At 36.8% G+C, this 19180-nt stretch overlaps 1 protein-coding gene across 1 annotated transcript in view; it reads left to right on the top strand.

The window, feature by feature from the left end:
* LOC122805321 (neurexin-2-like) overlaps positions 1 to 19180 on the top strand; it is a 1760973-nt gene that overhangs the window by 1701376 nt on the left and 40417 nt on the right. The gene's annotated exons all lie outside the window — the stretch shown is intronic.

Below are 19180 nucleotides of genomic sequence, written 5' to 3'. Positions count from 1 at the left end.
GTCAAGTGTAAAATGGCAGCAATGACCAATGTACACTTTTGGGGATGGGATAGTCCCTTTTTCTCTAAGGGTGTATGATCTCAAAGTATAAATATATAATTAATGGGGTTTTGGTGGAAGAGAAATTGCACCATTCAAAAATAATTTTATTTTATCTTCTAAGAAGTTAGGTCTTCCTGATTGCAAACAATTTGACCATCACTAGAGCCAATTTATTGTTATTATTCAAAGACATTACTTTAAAACGTCTTACTTTTTAAATTATGCTACTGTATCATGGTAATTTAATCCATCCCAAAGGAAAAATGCATAAAAATATTGCTGCTTTGTGCATATTATTTACTGTATATCTGAGCAAGTTTGGAGCAGCTTTGTTATTTTAATTAATTTGCAGATTATTGTTAAATGCTATATGCACCGGTTGCTAACTGAATGTTTCCTGACCAGCGTATAATTGATTCAGACAGGTATTTTTCTTGTCGGCCAGTATTACCTGATATCCAAATAAGTCAATGATGTGAAGGAAGAAGCTTATTAAATTTGTTTTTCCTGTGTAATAATACATACTCCAATGATATTATTACTAAAGAAATGTATTACCTTTGTACAATAATGACATTGTATTACACAACTTTGTGTGTTTTCTAATGACTAGTATGAATGTTTGGGGCAGATTAGATAAATACTGAAGGTTTACTATAAAGAAAGTCAGTATGTCAAATTTAATGATGTTTATTTGAATTCGGCATTATTCGACATATGTCTTCCCCTGCACCTTTTAAGAAAAGCAGTGGATGTTGTAGTTTTCAGCAGTACATATGTACTGCACAACACAGAAGTGCCTGTTTTTGCAGGGGGGCAAGCCCTCCTGCACCCCCCCGTGGGAGGCTGCACCCCCCCACACCCCCTGCAAATTATATATTCCAACTCCGAGATCACCCTACATTGGGGAGAAGGGTAAATTTCCAGATCTGCACTGTACCACAATCTCTAGTTCTAAGGTCAACCACATATGTGTGAATGCACAATGTATTCACTGAACTGATGACTGGAATGCTTGTAGGTCGACAACATGGAAGTCCACCAGCTGTTATTCAGCATTCCATGTTTGCTGAACCTACACTCAATATTTTGATAGTAAACCAGTACCGTGCAAACATTTACATGTGCACATGAGCATGGTTGTGGAGTATATGGGTTATATGCAGTTGTTACTAATTTATTTATTAATTTTCTCTCTAAATGTTACCCAACAGCAGGAGAGGCACATTTAGATGCATTATTCTAAATAGACATGATGGTTCATTATAAGGGCAGGAAAAATAACATTTTTGATGAGACATTTCCTGCATTTTAGCAGCATGGAAGAAATCAGCCACAAATGAACAGAAAAAGTGCAGAAAGGATGTGTACTATACAAACTAGCCAAAGTATTTGCTCAAAGGCAGAAACTTATAGAACCACTTGAACCCACAATATAATAATGTAGACAGCAACTTTATTAAAATGTGGTTTTAATAAAGTTGTTGTCTACATTATTATATTATGGGCTCAAGTGGTTCTGTAAGTTTTTGCCTTTGTGTGAATACTTTGGATAACATGGAAGAAATGTTATCCATGTTTTTTCATGTTTCAGTAATACACTGGTCTGTGCTTCAATATTATTATGAAACTTCTATGTATGAGTATTGCAAGAAGGGTGCACTGAATGTTGTATTCAAACAAATTTGTTTTAAAGCTTACTGCCATTGTAAAATTTATAGGTGTGGGATACTTATTAGTAAGAAGAACATGCAAAAAATATACACAGGAAACACAAACAATATGTAACTGTGACGTTTGTTGATAAAATGCATTACTACTCACCCTGTCATCTTTCTCTCTCTGTATCTCATAAATGCAGGCACATCGCGCACACACACACACACACACACACACACACACACACACACACACACACACACACACACACACACACACACACACACACTTTCTTCATATATGCAGAAGTGGATTATTTAACTAGCTGAATAAATTGTGTCGTCTAAATTTTCTTTTGCATACTGAGTAGGTATTAGTTGGCATTCTTCTATATAACACATGGAGTATACTGAAGTATTCCTATGTCAAAAAGTAGATAAATATCTATGAAAAACATTGAAATTCCCTGCAATTAGTAAATATCTCTCCATATTTTTAACAGATGGTCTTGTGAACCACTTTGTGAACCTGGCAGTCATTTCTTTTCCATTGGAATGAGGCCTTTGTGGTGCTACAGACAAAGCTGAGAGTAAATTGTCTTTGTTTTATGTTAGGAAATTTTGGTGTGGACCCTTTTTCTCTCCTACTACTATTGACTTTCAGTTCCTCTGACACCTGGTTCTCTGATACTGCTATCCTTGGAGGCTACTGTAATAAGGTGATGCTCTGGTTTGACCCACATTTGTGAGGGTTCTCCTTTCTTGGACAGCCATGGACTCAAGGTGTCTTGCAGCTCTTCAGTGCAGGTTTCTAGGGCATTTTCAAAACACAGCTACAGGTATGAGTGGGCCAGGTAAAAGGGCTGTCATGGTGTCGCTCACAGTGGTGCTCTTTCCATGGCTGTACTCCTCAGCTTTCCTATATACATGTTTAGTCAGCTTTCCTATATACATGTTTAGTCAGCTTTCCTATATACATGTTTAGTCTTGGCAGGCAATGAGATATGGCTTTTCAGGATTTGACTACCATATTCCTCTAGGGTGACCACACCTCCTTAACCATCTAACCCCCCCCCCCATCCTGGTGATCATTCAAAGCTTTAGCCTCCATCAGGGATTGATAAAAGTCCCATTGGCATAGTCCCTCCCTTCCAGTAGTGTCAGGCACCTGAGCTACTAACTGAAAGTGGTTCACAGTGGCAGAAGTCAGAAATGTATGCCTGCATGCCTCTCAGATGCTTTTTTGTTAGAGGTCTGATGGTGGGGTGGCTGTAATTAAAGCATAATAAAAAAATACAGCTTTTAAATTCAGTAGGATACTTTTTGCTATACAGTATATACCACAAGTGTCTTTGTCAGGTGTTAACTGAACTAAGTCACTTACACAGTCTTCATACTGGCCAGAATGCAGGTTAGAATACAACTTCACTTTTTGCTGTATATTGTCCTTGTGGTAGGGAAAGTGCTAAACATGTAAAGGTTACAGTTACCACCTGTTCGTCTTTGCGAGGGATGGTCCCTCTTTGGGCAGCTTGAGAAAAAACTAAAAAAATGGCAAATGTCCTGAGATTTTAGGACAAAAAATATTTTCTACATTTTCTTTAATAGTTGCATATAAAACAGTTATTTTGTATCTGAAATACCTAAATATTATAATAAATAGAATAAGCAACTCAGATGCTACAAAAATAAGTTTTTATTTTGGAAAAAAAATTAAGTCCTGTCCTTTGCTCTGGCTGTGGGCGTGTTTTGTCCTGCAAAATCTCATGTTTCTACTTGGGCATTTGAAAAGATGGCAAGATTCATATAAGGCCTCACAGTTCTGAAAATCTACCCCTATTAATATTATTCCATTTATCAAGTCATCTTACATAAATCATTATTGTACCTTGAGAGCTCATAGAACACAGAGTTCCGGACATTATTGACATAATTTGTAAATAACGTGCTTTCCACTGTTGTATTTCATTAACATTTTTCTTACTACACAATGGTGATTATTCTGTAGGTTAGTAAGATTGCGTTCATGTGTCTTGTGTAGCATTGTGTTTCTATCTGATGAAACTTCAAGATACATGAACTGTACCTCTGTATCCCAGTACTTGATTTATATTTTACTCAAATAATTTTCCTCATATTTGCAGAGCCTCAGACTTTTATTCCCTTATTAAATTAGATTGACTGAAATGAGACTGATATTTCTTTCAAAATAACTTTTTGGTGTTCTGTATGTCATGCCAGTGTTCATTTAAGTGCAGGCCACTATTTTTTTTCTCATTCTAAAAGTTGCATCTGCTTGTCTTCTCACTCTCTCTTTCTCTCCCTCACTGATTTTTTCTTCTTTCCTTCTCTGTAGTTTTGAGCTCTTTTAATTCCCCATTTTTTATACATACACCTTTATCCAGTATGTCACTAGGTGTTTACCACTGACCCCATCACGTATGTATCGGTGAAATTCATTAAGCGCACTATTGTATTATTTTATAAAGTGAGGTGAGTTCTTATGATTTGTAATAACATGATTATTTATTAGCAATGTTATTATTTATATTTATATTAACAACATTATATATACACGTACATTTTTATCAAATACTAATCAGTGCAATATATTTATTTATTAACTTATTCACTTATTTACTTGCTTGTTATTTGTGATGTTGGTTTAGATGAAGCTTTTTTAACAAGCAAGCTTTATTAATTTATTGTTATGAGAGTGTTTTCCATGAATAATTCATTGTTTAATTTACTGTGTAATTGAATAATTATTTGATAGGAAGTGATATCAGTATGTATATATATATATATATATATATATATATATATATATATATATATATATATATATAGTTATTTTGTAGTCCTTCATTAACTCTGAGGAAGTCATTGTATGGTGAAAGCGTTTAGTTTTTGGAGGTATTGCTGTTATTGTGAATAAAGTGTTTATAAGCGGTCGGACGTTCCTTTTTTCAGATTTACTTTTGTTCCTAGTTTTTATCCCTTTAGGATTTGTTGAATTTTTATTAAGCTTCTTTCACTTGCGATGTCTGTCCCTGTTATAACTATATTTATGAACTGAGTGGCTTATAATGCTTTTGCTTGTGCAGTATTACCAGTCATTTGTTTCATGTTATGTTGTAATCAACCTTTTTCAGCAATGAAGCAAAGCTTTTCATTTCAGAATGAATGTGAGACTAAACAGACTGAAGTCCTGTATCCATAAAATACTTTATCTGATGTTGTCAATTTTCATTCTATCCTCAAGCTAAATCTCATGGCAACCCAAAACTCTCAAGCTTCTCCCTTACCCATAATGCACCAACCCCAAGTACCTCAGATCGTGTCTGTCACTTTAATCTCAAGCAGAAAAGTGTTTTAAGTTTATGAATTTATATCTCTTCTTAGCAAGTCTTCTAATTTCTTAGGTTTGTTTAATCCCTTACCTTATCACTTTAACTTATTACTGTTGTTACTGATTAAAATATCTTTCTGTATTATTTCTTCCTTCCATACATTCTATACCTTCGAATACTATCATTAGTATTCTTTCCCTTCTCTACAATTTTAGTGTAGTTTCTTTATTACCATTGCTGGTAATCTCTGTATCTGTTGTATCCTTATAAAAAAAACAAAAAAAAATATATATATATATTTCTCTCTGCTATCTTTTCAGTTCTGGTTGTTTCCTGTTAACTTCTGTTTTGTTACAACTATGGCAGAGAAAGAGAAAGGCCTGGATGGTTCAAAAATGCCTCACATGTAGGCACAAAATCCCATTATCTGATGGCCATACTTTATGTGTATACTGTCTTGGACCTCTTCCTTTACAAGAGGGCTGGGCTGTTTGTCATGGGTTTAATCCCAGACCCCTGGTTGAAAGAAGAAATAAATTGACTTTAAAAGGGTTGCTTCCTTTCTCTTTTGGAGAGGCTTTATTTGGAGCTGTGTCATCTAAACAATCTAAGAAATCTAAATCTCCTTCTCTGAGTCCTTCTGTCTCTTCCTCCAAGGTATCGGAGCAGTTGTGAAAAAGCCCTCAATCCAATCCAAACTCCCCATTGGATCCTAATAGGAAAAAGTCTAAATTATTGGAACAGACCTCATCCTCTGATCCGAAGCAGAGGAAAAGAGATTTATCGGATCTGACCTTGACATCAGATCCGAAGCAGAAGAAGAAATAATTACCAGATCTGAGTTCATCAGATCAGTTGAAAAAGTCAACCTATCCAGTTATTCCTTCAAGTGTTACTTACCTGCCAAGGACCAGATACTCCCCTTCTGTGACACAGGTCCCCCTCTGTAATTTCTGCTCACTCATCCAGGAGTTTAATGAAAGATGTCGAAAGAGTGGTGAGAAGGATTCTCTTGGCAGAGAGTCTGACAGGAGGGAGGCCTTTCTAGTGAGCGATGTTACAGAGGACACTCAGCACTCTGTTTTGGAACTGACAAGAATACTCACCCACTTCATCTTGCCTTGCTTTAGTAAGTAATTTAACTAGGGAACAGTAATTCTTCAGTCAATTAGGAAATTATAGTGAGATTAGCTAAGAGTATTGTTTTTATACATCTGTCTGAGTCTTTCCATATATGTTATTTTTGTATTTCCTGTGGAATGAAACTCTGGTGTTTATTGTAAATAGATGTTCAGTTTTTTCATGTTTTCTATTTTATTATTTATTATTAAACATATTTATACCTTTTGTTGTGGCTGGTCTTATTGAAAATATTTTAACCTTTGAGAATAATTGCATTTATTTGGTGGCAATGTGGCTTCATGCTTCTGAAAGTCATGCTGATTGGTTAACACTACCATATATATAAGTATTAATTTTACTAAGAGTAATTGGGTACTCTGATAAGAGCCTTAAAGTAGCTGGCTGATGGCAGTGAATCTATCTTATAGTCTGGGTGGAAGTGGCATTGCAGGTAAATCTGTGCCAGCCTTTCCCAGGTGTGTGTGTGTGTGTGTGTGTGTGTGTGTGTGTGTGTGTGTGTGTGTGTGTGTGTGTGTAAATCTAATCTCAAACAGTGTATGTATCAGCTACTTGGAGCAGGGGAAACAGAGCACTGATTTCTGCAGAGAGAAAGGTGGAGTCTTATTTAGGGCTTGGAAAGTAAGTTCAGCCCAAGGACTGGAGTGTACTCTGTGTGTGCTCTTAAGGGAAATTGTGCTTGGTGCAGAGAGCTGCATCTGAAAATACTGTGTGTATCCGTTTTTGTTCTAAGTATATGTTCCCCACTGGTGTCAGTGGTGAGGTTGAGGCTCCTTGATTACCCAGATTGGGATGTCACACTGTCTGACTATCCTGTACTTCTCAGCCACATTCCTCTTTCTCTTCATCTTTCCCTGTCTCTTCCTGTTTGGATAAAGATTTAACAAGATTCCTGGGTTCTTTCCATCATTCGCATAGGGTATTACATGGTCTGGAAATCTCTTCCTTCTCCCATTGGCATTCCCCAACTCCCTCAGGAACAATTAGGTGAAGGAAGGGCTTTATTCCTGAATGTTCTTGGTCCCCAGGAAAGAGGACACTTGGAGACCCATTCTAGATCTCTCTTATTTAACTCACTGAGTGTGCCTGCAGGCATTTTTGTAGTTAATTCTTACTGACACCTCTAGGCATCAAATATTGCTTGTTCATATTTGCATTAATAATTCCAAAGACATGCTACATGCAAGGTATCAGAAGATTTCAACGTAATGCATATATAATGCCAAACACATATGTATTGATATTTGACCTCTGTCTAATGCAGCTAAACAGATATTGAATATTATTTGTATACTGTTTATTTGTATTGTAATCATCTTCATACTTCTCTAAATATTTAAAGTTTCTGGAAATGCAGACAGAACTGCATAGCCTCATATGAAAGCTCACAGCTGTATGAAGAAAATCCTGCTGGAAGTAAGTGTGATGTTTGAATGCTTACTGAAATATCATAAGCTGTTCAGACAGCATTACAAAATTAATATTCACTGCCTTTATTTTGACTTATAAAATCCAGTTTAAAGCATCAAAATGAATGAATGCCACTAATGTAAAATTGTTTTATCTGAATAGTTTGCCATTTATAGTTTTCTAGTAAAACTTATGGTTCCAGAGATAAGAATATTTGTTTGAACTGTAAGGTAATAACTTCATTTTTAAAAGGCTTAAGTCACATCCACTGGGAGTTAATAGTGCAAACTCAAAAGAACAGTACTGGAGGGAATGAGTTAAATACCTTTCTGAAGGTGCCTTCCTTTTGGAAGTTGTCCCTTCAGGCATTGTTTCCTCTGCTGCTCCCTGAGGCGTTTCTAGTTTCTTTTGACCTCTAGGATGTTTATCTTTATGTCCCTATTCATCCCCTTTTCAAGAAGTTTTTACATTTCTCCATTGCATCCTGGCATTTTCAATTCTCTGCTTTCCCTTTTCCACTCTACTGCCCAATGGGTATTTATTTTTGTTTTATTTATTTATTTTTATTTTATTTATTTTACATTTGTTGACTGGGATAGTCCGACTGGATGCATGTCCATTTTCAGCGGAGGCCCGGGGAGAAAAGCTCCAAGGGAAAGCAGATACAGCATTATATAATACTAGCATTACATATTACAAACAGACTATTTACAGAGATTACATAAGTAAGCAAGTTAAACAAATTCCACAGGTTAGAGTTAATCCTGAGCGCAAATCAGGATTAAATTAAATTACACAGTAAACTGGTTAACAGATTTTACACATTCTAGAGAGAGTAAGCCAGGCTTGATACATTGACATAGCCAGTTAAGACACAAATGTTGTTTGAGTCTAGTTTTAAATTGACCTAAGGTAGAAAGTAAGGTAATATCAGCTGGAAGAGAGTTCCAGGATCTACTTACAGAGTTTGCAAAGAGAGAGTCACCGGCTGTGTTATTAATTTTGCTAGTCTGAATTACTAGTTTGTTAGAGGATCGAAGCGGTCTAGGATTCTTATAGGGGGTGATAATATTTTTAAGTGCAGGAGTATTGTCCGGATTATAGAGGATTTTATAGGCCATAATCAGTTGGTTATACTGGATTAGGCTGGGTAGTTCAAGCCACCCAAGCTGATTTAGATTGATGCAATGATGTGTCCTAAAAGGCAGCCCAGTGGCAAACCTGGCAATGTGGTTGTAACAAATTGAGAGTTTGTTAAGAACAGTCTTGTTTAAATTCGAGAGTAGAGGGGATGCATACAGAAGGGTTGAAAGAAGGTGAGAGCGAGCTATGGCAATTTTAGCTGGAGGGGTTAGGAAGGCTTTTATTCTGTAAAGAGACCCTAGACTTTTATTGATGGTTTTGATAGTTTGGTTAACATGTAGGTCAAATTTTAGATTATTGTCTATGAAGACACCTAATAGTTTTGTAGAGGGGTCAGGGGAGATTATTGTGCCATCATTTGAATTTATGGTAAAGGTGAAAGCGGTAGACCTACGTGCTGGTGAAAATGACAGCATTTTATTTTTTTTGGGATTTAGGATCAGACAACGTTCAGAAAGCCAGTTTTCTATTGTATTAAAGGTGGTCTGGGTAGCTGACCATAACTCTATTGGAGATGTGGCTGAGCAAATCAGAGTAGAGTCATCAGCATATTGGATACAGCTGACTTTTGGGATGACAGTATAAAGGTCCTTAATGAAGATGGAGAACAGCAAGGGCCCTATTAAAGAGCCTTGTGGTACTCCAAGGGTGTTAGGTAGAAGGTTAGAGTTTTTGTTCTGCCAGAGGACAGCTTGTTGTCGACCATTCAGGTAGGATTGAAACCATTGAAGAGCTCTAGTATCTAGACAGAATGTTTGCAGGATGTGGATTAAAAGTTGGTGATCAACCATATCGAATGTCTTGGAAAGATCCAAGAAGAGGGCTGAGGATATATAATTATTGTTGCGATTATTGTTTATGGTGTTGGTAAAGGCTAGGAGGGCTGAAGTAGTACTGTGATGAGGATGGAAGCCATGCTGAGTGTCTGCCATAAGGTGATTCTGGATTAGGTGGTGCATGAGTTGTCTATGAATACATTTTTCCATAATCTTTGCAAGGGAGAGAGTATAGCTATTGGCCTATAACTGGAGAATCCAGTAGAGCTGCCTCCTTTGTAAAGTGGGATTGCATAGGATATTTTCCAGATGGTGGGAATTTTAGCTTCTACTATGGTTCGATTGATTAGTATTGAGACGGGGTAAGAAATAGCATCAGCTGATTTTTGTAGGTACTCGGCAAGGAGTTGATCAGCAGAAAGTGTAGTGGGTTTTAATTTTTTGATCAAGGTACGGATAAGTGAAGTGGCAACTGGTTGAAAGCTGAATGCGAGTAGGTTTCTAGGGGTGCTACTTTCAGGACCAGGGGAGCTAAGAGGTAGTTGGCTAGCTAGGGCTTGAATTGCCTCAGTAAAGAATCGGTTAAAACTGTCAGAATAATCTTCCAGGGTTTTATCAATAGTAGCAGCGGGGATTGGGGTTGAAGTTTGTCCAGGATGTAGTAGATTATTTAAACCTGCCGAAAACTTCTGAGGGTTATTTCGATTTACTGTCTGTAAATTTCAGTAGTATTGTTTTTTGTCTTGTAAAATTGATTTTTTACCAAATACCTCGCTCCTGTGATTGCTTTTTGTAGACTAAGGGGGTTGCAGGCCTTTCCCTACTGAGATGTCCTACTTTTTCTGACATCCTCTCTAGAGATTCTACTGCAGCATCTTCATTTTGACATCTGTCTCCTGCAAAGCCTGGGGTTCACTATAAATTTCCAAAAGTCCTTTCTGTCTCTAGTATCTAGTCTGTTCCAATGTTGGCATACCTGTCTCTTCACAAGGCCTTAACTCTCATCACATTTTTTCAGTCCCTTCTTCCTCTGGCCTCAGTCACAGCCAGGGAATTTCTGAGACCTCTGAATTTCCTGGTTTCCACCATTCCTATGCTCCCTCTAGCCAAACTCCACATGAGAAAACTTCAGTGGTTTCTAAAGTTAGTTTGGCTTCAGCATTCTCATCCTCTAGATTTCCTAGTCCCTCTTCCATGCCTCAAGATGGACTTTCAGTGGTGATTCAGCAGTTGTGACTCAAGTCTAGGTGTCCTTTTCAGCCTTCACTCCCCTGCCAAGAGCTGTTCATAGATTCGGGATGAGGGCTTCCTTCAGTTCTCAAAAAGTGTAGGGACTCTGGTCATTTCACCAAAGAAAGACCACATCAATGTCAAAGAGATGAGAACTCTTATATTGGCTGTTAAAGCATTTCATCTTCTTTTCACTCCAGGGCCCCTCAAGGTACTTACAGACAATACCACAGTGATGTGGTGTGTCAGTAAGCAAGGAGGGACAAGAACTTATCTCCTTTGCAGGTTAACAATTCATGTGTGGTAGCTAGCTATCCAGTATCAATTGACACTTCAAGCAGTTTGCATTCCTTAAGGTCAGAACATTGTGGCAGACTTTCTGAACAGGACCATATCACAATCCCATGAGTGGATGCTTCACAGGGATGTGTCTCTGGAGATTGTCCACAAGTGGGGTACTCCACAACTAGATCTATTTTTCTCCCTCTTAACAGACAGCTTCCTCATTTTTTTTGTGCTAGAACCCCATGTCCTCTGGCCTGGAAGGTGGACTCTCTCTCTTTTTCCTGGAAGGGGATGTTTCTTTATTCCTTTCCTCCCCTTCATCTCATTCTAAAAGTCCTGTTCAAGATAAAACAGAATGATCCCAAAACCTTGCTGGTTAGGCCATTTTTGCTCAGACAGCATTGGTTCCCTCTTCTTCTGCATTTAGCCAAGGGCGATCATCATGAGTTACCTTACAGGGTGGACCTACTCACACAATACAAGGGATATCTCATCCATCCCCACCTGTCCACTCTTCAAATGGCACTGTGGGTGATAGGACACCTTTTTTCTGAGGACGTGCTTATGGTCCTTTAGGGGGCCAGGAAATCCACTACTAAGAAATCCTATTATCCAAATGGAAGAAGATTTTGGTTTGGTGTCTTTCTCATAACCTGAATCCACTTTCTGGGCATATTCCTTTGGTTCTCTTGTATCTGTTTGAATTGCTTAATGTTAGGTATGTATTTTCTTCTGTTAAGGTCCCACTTGTCAGTTATTTCTGCTTGTCTGCCTCTAGAACCCCCTTTAGCCTCTAGATTTAAGGCTAAGCAATTTCTTAAAGCCATCCATCATATTAGACCTGTCAGGATGCCTGCCCCTCGTTTCTGTGACCTTAATTTAGGTTTGCAGAAAATGACAGACTCCTTTTGAGACAGTGACTTCATCTTCCTTGCTGCATTGTTCTTAGAAGACTGTTCTTTTGTTGGGCTTTATTTCTGCCAGATAGGTGTCTGTGCATCAAGCCCTTTATGGCTTCTCCCCCCTCTTTTGGTTTCCCATAATCACAGGATGTCCCTTCGTACTAATCCTTTTTTAATGCCCAAAGTAGAAAATGTGTTGCCTCTTAATCAGTTTATGCATTTGCTCACTTTTTCCCTTCTCTGCAGTCTGCTAGTGAGAATGTTTTGCATAGTTTGGATGTGCATAGACAACTGAAATTTAATTTGAATAAGACCAAAGCTTTTTGCAAATCTGATCAGCTTTTTGTTTCCTTTCATCCTAGATCTTTGGGATTGGCTGTTTCCAAGCAAACTATTTATTTTTGAATATCTAAATACATTTCTTTTTATTATTCTTTTCACTGCAAGTGCCTTCCTTCTTTGGTTGAGGCTCATTCTACTAGTGTTTTGGCTTCTTCTGGTGCTTTTTTTCAAGGGTTTAGATAATAACTCTATTCTTAAGGCAGCTACCTGGACTTCTGTGCATACTTTTACCAAGCACTATAGGTTGGGTGCTATATCCAGGAATAGAACTGGTTTTGTTAGGGCCATCATTTATAGGCTCCTAGAGGGCTCTGCTGGTCCTTCCTTCCCCTTTCTTTTTTTATGAGTTTTTGCACCCTCCCTATTGTAAGGAATACTGCAGCAGTGAAATGGAAGAACATAGTACAGTTGTGTAAAATCTTATAATGGTAGATATCTTTCTCTTCACTGTTGCAGTATTCACTCCCTCTTTCCTTCCCCTGGCTCTTTTCCCTTCTGGATGTTCCTGCTACCTCTCTAATTCTTAGCTTGGCATTCCTACTGGGGCTCTCAGTTCTAAGGATGGTACATCCAGAGTCACCTTTATGCCCTGTGCTGTACTCGAGGAGCATAGATGTGACATATGGCATCCCTTTAGCAACCTAAAGACTTTGGTGTACTGGCTGAATTTTGGCCTGCACATGCCAGGGGGATCCCTGTTGTAAGGAATACTGCAAGAGTGAACAGAAAGACATCTGCCATTATGGTAAGATTTTACAGAACTATGATTTTTTGCCAAAATGCTAATTTAACAGTTTGGCAATTACATCACTAATTTACAATTACTTACCTATGCTAATACAGCAGTATTAGAGTTGAAACCCAGAATGATATAATTATTCCCTGCCCTCCTATGAATATTAATACCATAAACACAGCTTTCTACATTTTGTCTTCTGCATTAAAAGCAGTTTTTAATGCATGGGTGTGGAATGACCTTTGGCTTTTGTATAAAATAACAAGTGTTTGCATGTATAATGATGCATGCAAACATTTTTTTATACAAAAAAACAAAGGCTGCTTTGTACCTTTAGACATGCTCATTAAGAGTGAAGTGTCTTAATATAATTATATCCGTATACTTACATTTTGCACTGTTTTAACCATCACAATGAAATGAACTGCATTTTGTTCAATAAAAAGGAAAGCTCTAAATGCAAGTTGGAAGCAGTACCAAGAGTAAATAATTTCTCGAAAGTTTGTATTGCACGATGAGTAATGGTTTTACGCTATCTGTGACTAGGTATGATACTGTATAATTTAGCATCTGTGTTATTAGGAGCATAAAATCATGCCTGATGTGAATTATGATGCTACATATACTGAGTTTATTACAATGATAGTCTAATTAAAAACATAAGGGAATTTTTCAAAATAGGCAGCAATAATAGGATCAAATCAAATGAGAAACAGTAGTCAAATCACAATGATGCAAAGTGTAGAAACAGTGTGCCACAGGCAAGATAGTAAGTACGCATTCTAAAATGGAATGTAGCTTCAGACATGGACACTGTTTGCTATTTTCTAATAGTAAATAAGACTGGGTTTTATATCTATCTATATATATCTATATATATATATATATATATATATATATATATATATATATATGTGTGTGTGTGTGTGTGTGTGTGTGTGTGTTTGTGTGTGTGCAAATCGAAAACTTCTCATGGGTTTCTGATAAAAGGAAAACCTTGTGGGCAACAACTAAAAATAAAAAATAAATTCAATGAAGCAGATAAGAATAGAGCAGACAAATACTTAGTGTCAAAATGAGATTTAGAAATGTGTTTAGTGTCACAGTGAAAAGTAGATGAAGACGTAGATGGCAGGACTTGGGAGATATACATGAATTTTCTTGTAGTTCTTTATGCTGTTGTCATTGTGAAGAGGTAATTTCAGATTGACATGAGCAGGCTGATGAACCTTCCCCCTTGCATGTCAGAAATGACATTTTGCACCTTTTTTGCAGCAGAACTTTTACTAGCATGTAGGTATACATGCATTCTGGCTCTTAGTTTGCTCACAGAGTCATCAAATTAATCCCTACTATGCTGAATATAGTAAATTCTAAACCATACTGTTAAATTGCTGTTAATAAGACTGAATTACTGCCAAAATATGGCAATTTCTTGATACAGTGAAAATATTTTCTGAGACAGACTTGCCAACAAATATGCTATTTGTTAATGTGTGTCTTTCTCCATTTTGTACAGATTTAATTTATTTTCTTAATCAAGTAAGTAAGCTGACCTGTGTTAGACCATTTTCAGCACTGATTTACGCAGTTAAGTGTATTCAGTTAACGTGTATGTTTGAGAGTTAGGAAAATGCAGGAGTATATAAAACCCACAAATGTATACACACAGGTTCACTACTAAATCTGGAATTACGGAATCTTGAGACTCTGAAGCCCGAAGACCAGAATCTCGAGATCCTGTAATATCGAAATTAAAAAAAATAATAAATAAAAAGAAAAAAAACATTAAGAGTATGGGGGCAAGCTGCACTCACACTCCTGCACGTAAATATACCAACTCTGAGATCAGACTACAGTGGAATGAATGGCAAAATTTCCGTTCCGCTCTGCACAACACTATTTTGCCATTCACTCCACTGTGGTGAGATCTCGGAGTTGGTATATTTAAGTTGCAGGGGGTGTGGGGGGGTGCAGGGGGGCTTGCCCCCCTGCATATGCTTTAAAAAAAATATATTTTTTTAATTTCGATATTACAGAATCTCGAGATTCTGGTTTTCGGGCTTCAGAGTCTCGAGATTCCGTAATTCGAGATTTAGTAGAGAACCCATACACACATACAGGCAGAATGTGCAAACTCTGCAATTTACCTTGACTGCAGCTTAGGACTGAACCTTGAACAAAGAAAAGACTCTTTGTTTTCCATTGTGATGACCATCTGTTTCATATAAACAGCTAAAATATGGATTATCCTAACAAATATTGTATTTTATTTAGTCCACATCCTGGGGGTGGGGTACACAAATAACTCCAATCAAAACCCTAAATTCATGATGTGAAGTTATGAAACAGATTCATGGACCTATAATTTTATAATTTTATTCAACTGCTAGAACAGAAGTTACGAAAATGAGCATTTTGTGGATAATTGTCCTTATTGTTGTGATGCATTTACTAGGAGTATAATAATGTATGTAGTGCAGTGGGAAAAGCATCCCCATGAGGAGAATAACAGAATGGCTGCTGAAAACATTTTCAGCTTTGTTTGCAGTTTCAGTGTGCACCCTCATGCTGTTGAACTGTGAATTATTTAGAATTATGAACAGCATAAATTAAAGATTCAGTAAAGTACTTTTTATAGTTGTATGTACTTCATGACCTTGTGACGCTCTCCATGGACTGGGACTGCATATTTTTTCCTGCATGTACTTGTGCAAGTGTATACATAAGTGTGGACATGCTGCTAACATAGGAAAAATTAACTGGAGATATTCCATGATGCTTAGAGCTGTGGAGTGAAAGGCAAGCACAAACAGAATTCAAATTAGCATTTTGGCTAAGGTAGCTCAAGGTTTGTCTTTTAAACTGTAATTCTCTCTGTCTGCCTATTTCTCTATTATTTGTACTTTTATACCTGTATTGCTATCTTGCTGCTGGTGCTGCTTGAATGGCATTTGCTACTGGAACACATATCCCCATATAGTCTCATAAATATTCTGTAACCACTTCTGTATCTAAAGTGCAGCAGAGGCATAGCTAGAGAAGTTAAAGAGGGGCAGCCACCTTGGGAACAAGGTGCTAGGGGAGAAAATCACATGATTAGAAAATGCTGATTAGTTGAAATTGCACATTCAGAAATGAATGCCAATAGTATATTTTTGATTTTGTGGTTAGAAATGAGGCACTTCAGAGCTTTGCATATAGTATAACATGTAGCAAGCAGCTTGTATTCTAACTGGAAACAGTTGCACCTCTTGTTGGGTGTGATACATTCATAGCAGAGGACCTATATACTGAAAGGCACAATGATGTGGCAAGACTGCTGCACTGATTGTGCAATCACTACAGTATAAAAGTAGTTGATAAATGTTGGAAACATGAACCAAAAATCATTATAAATATCATATGGGATCACCCATTACCAACAGTTCAAAAAATAGATGTGAGAAAACCAGATGTAGTAGTCCATGGTAAGAAGACAAAAGTAACACTTATTATTGAAATTGCTACACCCAGTGATTATAGTGTCTTGCATACAGAGAGATACGAAGTCTAAAATAGCAGGATTTGCAAGCAGAAATAAGAGCAATGTGGAAAAACAATACCCAGACCTTTCCAATAGTAGTAGGAGCAACAACTATGTTAACAAATGAGTTTACAATTGTACTTAACTATGCTACCAGTACATGTAACCCCTTATGAATTACATGAGGATGCAATTCTGGCTACATTATGGATGCTGATCAGAGCACTCCTAGTTAACATCAAAGACTGAAACAGTACTAATTTCATAAACTGTAATTGTACCATGACTTAAGCATGAAGTCCATTCCAGTCATGGTTAAACACCCAAAGCAATGGAGAAATTAGAAAACAGAGAACCAATTTATTCTGTGTTTAGAAATGACAGCTGGGTGTTTGGAACCAGGCGATCCCGTGTTCACATGGATGACTCTTCTGCAGTGGCTGGTGGCTTTTATATATATGTACTGCTGCCCTAGGAGGCCCTTGTGTCCATGTTTCCTTGGCTCACTTGCAGCATATAACCACAATGACACAACATTTTCTTGGTTCTTTTGTTAGGGTCAACAGTGCAGAAAGCTATACTACTTCCCTGCTGCCAGGATTGCTGGGCTGGCATTGAATACTCACTCCCATCCTTCCTGACCTGGTCCTTCTAGTACACAGGCTGCTTAATCAAACTCTGGACATGAGAGTACCACAAGGCTGGGGCAAATTTGTATAATATACTAAAGCAGCATAATAGATGAAAAATGCAGTAAAGAATGGTATGACCAGACCAGTACTATTTTATTCAAAAAATCAAAGATTCAAAGAAACTTTATTGTTATTTAGGACCACACAAGTACAGCCTAAATGAAATTATAAGTCAGCTCACAAGAGAAATGCAGTGCAAATAATGTAGATACAGCGGTATTAAAGAATAACATAAGAAAGAAAATACGTATAACATGCAAGCGGAAGTTCACATTATATAAACACATTCAATACCCATTATCCAGTGATAAATAATAAATAAATACCCGCCACCAAACCCTTACATTGTTAAGATAGGGAATTCTAAAGTACGTTTGTTTTACTATTTGGTTTCAGTTTAAACATTTTGTTAAGATCTTTAGCCTCTAATTACTATTTTGAGCATATCAGGAAGTTTAAATTCATCATATGATGCCACTCCTTTTTCACCTGGGTTGTGGCACCTTTTTTAATACGGGAAGAGTTCTGGCAACAATTTCTTTTCCAGTCTCTTACCACAATCATGGGTTTAGCACATTATCACCTCCTTATATATTTTTTCCTCTATTTATTTATTTACTTATTTTAATTTGTATTAAAGATTATAGAAAATTATATTAAAGAAGGAAAGAATGTAACGTATGGAGGCATAAGGAAGCTAATATATACAGGCACCCTGATTGTGATATCAAGAAGTAGAAATACAGAATAATTCTATTCCTGTTTCATGACCAAAAGATGGCACTATATATATATATATATATATATATATATATATATATATATGTGTGTGTGTGTGTGTGTGTGTGTGTGTGTATATATATATATATATATATATATATATATATATATATATATATATATTTGGTTTCTATGAAAAAACAAAGTGAAAAATACTCTTTTTAACAGCTCATTTAAAGTACTGCTCTCCATTTAACAGTAGTCAGCTTGTGGGTTTGTTTAGTCATAGGTTTAAGAATTTGCCTGTTAACTCTGTGACCCACTAAACTTTAAGAATCTTGAGTCCTGTAATCTCATATTTGATATTTTCTACTATATATTTGTACAGAGATTACTTCTGAAAGAAATCATTGATAAACTTCTTCAGATCTTAAAGGGGGAACCTATAACATATTTTTGAAGGCACTGTGTAATATATATCAAGCATGTTTTCTTTTTTCTATTAGCTATTTATATTGTTATCATTAGGTTCCCTGACCTGGTTTTAGCTAGTCCAGCAGTATTTTCTGCTATATACTTTGAAACAGAAGTGGGTCAGACATTACTATGTAGACATACACAGGGTCAACTCTAAATAATATATGAGAAACAATAAATATATATATATAATAACAATTCCTGAAGTCATGCAGAATGCTTCTAAATTTTCCAGTCCTGTGCTTTTTCTGGGAAGGAGTCTTTGTGAAACTGTTTCTATAGCTTACTGTTTAACTTGCAAGTTGTGTCTATGGATTAGAAAGGACCAAGCAGTGAGACGCAAGGAGTACAGAAAGGTGACTGACCATTCAGAAACGTTGTTTTACTGCAGAAGAACATGCCATATTGATGCTGCTGTCTTAGTTCAGTTCTGGAATTACAAGTCTGTCTAGTATAATACAGTTCTTTTTGGTTTTCTTTAATGCTGACAGTTGACATACCTTTGGCTAGCCAGAAATGCAGAGCTGGGAAATTATTGAACACCTTTACAGTGAACTTGTAATGTGTATCTTGAGTGATGAATTTCTTAGGCAACTGATACGTGTACATGGGTTTTATAAATTCTGCCCCAAGCATGAAATAGGGGTCTGAAAGATATTAAATAAAGAAATAAAGCTGTTTTCTTTTAACCAGGTTTTGTTAGTTACAGACAAACTGAGGAGCATAGGAATTATTTAGATGGTAGTGT

The sequence above is a fragment of the Protopterus annectens genome, chromosome 6.part1 (genome assembly GCF_019279795.1).
Source record: "Protopterus annectens isolate FY-2018-M chromosome 6.part1, PAN1.0, whole genome shotgun sequence".
Lineage (NCBI taxonomy): Eukaryota > Metazoa > Chordata > Ceratodontiformes > Protopteridae > Protopterus > Protopterus annectens.
This window is presented reverse-complemented; position numbering and strand designations above follow the sequence as displayed.